This window comes from Macaca mulatta, chromosome 12 (genome assembly GCF_049350105.2).
Source record: "Macaca mulatta isolate MMU2019108-1 chromosome 12, T2T-MMU8v2.0, whole genome shotgun sequence".
NCBI lineage: Eukaryota > Metazoa > Chordata > Mammalia > Primates > Cercopithecidae > Macaca > Macaca mulatta.
In genome coordinates, this window is record NC_133417.1 from 14904610 (window position 1) to 14908245 (window position 3636).

At 38.4% G+C, this 3636-nt stretch overlaps 1 long non-coding RNA gene across 1 annotated transcript; it reads right to left on the bottom strand.

Annotated features, from left to right (window-relative positions):
- Positions 1–1786: 1786 nt before the first annotated feature.
- Positions 1787–3354, bottom strand: LOC114671499 (uncharacterized). Its single transcript, XR_003721538.2, has 2 exons — positions 2960–3354; positions 1787–2154 (listed from the first exon to the last, which is right to left on the bottom strand). It is a non-coding gene; the product is annotated as an uncharacterized LOC114671499 (long non-coding RNA).
- Positions 3355–3636: the final 282 nt, after the last annotated feature.

The following is a 3636-nucleotide window of genomic DNA, read 5'->3' on the forward strand; positions in this document are numbered from 1 at the left end:
CCTTAGACTCAAATGATTGTGAGAGCAGTGAGAGACTTCAAAGGTCATCCACTTCGACTTTCTCATTTTTTAAACCAAGAAAAATTGGTCCAGAATAGGACAGTCACCAGCCTCCCAAGGCATACATATTTAGTGGCAGTGCTGAGTGGATAAATCATATTTCCAACTCTCAACCCACTTCTCATTTTAATATGCTTCCTTCTCTTCTCCATTGTGAACTTCCCAGTTCCTCCTGTCAACTTTAAATAATTAGATTCAGAAAATGTGATTAAGTATAGAGTTTCTTTGAGGCAAAGTTTGAGGCTGGACACCCAGAAACATCAGCTCCAAAGGAATGGGGTCAGCATTCCAAAGTAGAGAAGGTATGGTTTCCTTTACACAGAAATTTTAGCAGGATTATATTTTTTATACAAGACCAGTGCATACACCCTAATGATTTGATTAGCTACAGATTTCTACACTACAGGGAAGAGGACTTTATTACTCCATAAGGAGGATAATCCGAGGGAGGGGGTTCTTTTCCTTGGCACTATTTGGTCTTAAATATTTACAGAAAAAAGACAGAAGTTGTATCTGCACACCATGCGACTCAGGTTTCACAGCCACATTCCTCAGAATAAAGTACCAACAGCTTTATGTCTGAATGATTTTAAGTTTGAATTACTGAATTTCATCCTCCAAGTATTCTTTGTTCAAGACTCTTTTCCCACCTCTTCTGGATCTTGGTCACTTTCTCCCAAAACAGCTCCAGCAGCGCTTCAGTTCACCTGAGTTTACTTACACAAAAAATGATATCCCCAGCATTTTTCCTAGGCATTTCAATAACACAACTCAGTGAATTTTGGCAAGCTCCTGATGCACCAGTTTTCACAAATGAAAACACAGAGGCTCTGAGAGGTGCAGAACCTTGACCAATCTAACAAAAATGGTAAGTGCTGAAAGTAGAATTTAATTTTAAATTTGTCTGTAATTCCCTGAATTCAACTACATTTGTCCTATATTTGTTGTTGTTGTTGTTATAGCTTTGTTTTAGAATCCTCTAATTATTACACAACTAATTTATAGCAGAACAGTAATCACAATCCAGGTATTTTGATTTCAGTAATTTTTTTTTTGCCTTTCTTAACCACGTTGACAACATCACATATAAGTAATCAATCCAAAGTGAGAGTTAGACAATTGTGCATGGTCAGGTTATGGCAATAATTTAAATTCTTCCATCAACCATTAGCATGGACATCACACCCTAGATACTTGTATCTTAATGCTAAAAAAGCCTGAGCGTATCACGAGTCTGACTCCCTGGGGTTTTCTTTCCGTTGCGACTGCCTTGTTGAACCAGATGAAAGGTAGCACAAGCCTTCCAATGTCAGGTTTCCAAAGACTCTCAACAGGTAGAGCACAAAGGGGTAAGCAGCAGGTTTGTTTGCATTTTAAATTAAAACTTGTTGTCAGCCTTAAAAACAAGAGCATCACAAGATGTTTGGCAAAATGGTAATGTATCACTGATTATTTTAATTCTAAAGAAAGTCACAGCGTATAATTAAATATCCTCAACTTGATTTTGGCTTCCTCTGTAAAAATAAACAAGGAAAAACATAAGTGGGTAGGAGGCTGGAGACCTTCCCAAATACTTCAGGGATAAGACTCATGGAATCATTGCCAACATGCCCATTTGGGAAGCTCCAAAATGTGTGGGGCCCTCTTTCCCCAACTCACACAAACAATGGCAGATTGAATTTTTATTTGAAAAACTTTCTAAGCCACAAAATCAAAGACATCGATGTTTTGCAGGCAGAGTATTTATTATGTACATAACCATTCCACAGAAAGTAAAAATATTACTGCAATCCATTTCTAATCAAAATAAAATTTCAAAATAGCATCTGCTTATCATTGAATCTCACTATTTTGATTCTTCTATTTAAAGAAGCATTTTAGTGCAGTGGAAAAAAAACATGAGCAAGGATGAAGATACTGCAGTTGTGATATGAAGTATATGCTGTTTCAGGTACACTGCAGATCAGGGTGCTTTTAAATCCATTCCTTCATTTAACAACTTTTTATTCAGTCTCTTCTCAATGTCACTCCTCTTCCTAGCCCTTGAAATAGTGAAGAAGACAGTTCCATTCCTGCCCTCAAGTGTCTTACATTCTGGAAGAGGAAAGAGAAGGAAGAAATGCAAAGACACTTGTAAGCACTTTTCAAATAGTGTTGATTATTCTGAAGACCATTCAACAGGGTGATGCAGCAAGAAGGAATTTAGGGGGCATGCTACACAAATGACTGTAATACAGTGGAAGAAAGGATTGATGCTAGGTTATTTCTAGATAGGGAGATCTGAGGGAATTTCATGGAAAAAGCAGCATTTTTAACTGTCCTTTGAATAATGGATCTTTCATGTAGAAATGGGGCACTATCATCTCAGGTGGAGGGAAGAGCAAAGCAGCACTGCAAACATGGTGGAAGCCCTTCGTTTGGGAGGTCACAGGCATCCGTGTCTCATGTTGCAATCCATGAAATGCAGAGTCTGGAGGTTTTCCTCACCTCAGAGACATCACAGGAATGAAATGACACTTCTTCCCATCTTCCCATGATTCTGCAGGACCCACTTCTCTCCTCTTGTATAATACGGTTCTAGGAATAATCTTTTAACTAGTCTCCCTGCTTTCAGCTGCCTGAAAGATCTTTCTAAAATACTGCTTCTCAATTTATTTTGACCACACCCTCAGTAACAAAAACTTACTTTGTGACCTCCTGCACACATTTTACAAAACAAATTAATTACTCTTACTAATTGCAGTGCCTTTTAAGATTTCCTTTTTATTATAATTGATTCTATTTCATTAAGAAAATATAGCGATCTGGATATCTAATGTCATGGCCCTAATGGATTTAAAACCCCTGTGTGTAACTCCCAGCTCTAAAGCAGAAATGTCCATAGGATTTCCTTACTTACCCTTCAGTGGGTCCCTGTTGCCTTCATGATAAAGTTCAAATTCCTCAGCAGGGCTTATAAGGCCTCCATCTGGCCCTTGTCTTCCTCCTGTAGATCAACCTCTTTATTTCTAGCCTCATCAGTTCTATTCCCGCCATCTTGAATTGCTTGCAGTTTCTCAATCCTGCCCCTTGGTGGCTCCGAATGTGCTGTCCTTTCTCTCGTTTATGTAACCCCAACCCACCATCACTACCACTTCACCAATCCCTGTTCCTGGGCCTCCTGGCTTATTCATACTCATATTTCAAGCTTATTTGAAGTCATGTGGAATTCGTGGAGAAAAAACAAAACATCTTCCCCCATGTCTGCTAGTTTGGGTTTGGTTTCCAGCCCATATCCTTCCATATTCCTGAGCATACTTCCAGGGATGCCTTCGTTCTATTGCATTATAAATTCATTTCTTTTTCTGTAAATCCCTATAGCAGAGGCAAGGTCTGAGTTTTTAAGCTCTGTATCTTTAAATCCTGGAGCCCCATAGGCATTCAATAAATGTGTGATTATTAAATAAATGAATGCTTTAATTAACGGGCAAACATTAGAAACTCCTCCCAAGGTACCTATGAACTCTGTATGTCCAGAAAATTTTTCCTAGTTAATTGTGAGTCATCTAGAGATTTTGTTTTTCTTCATCTTTTCTC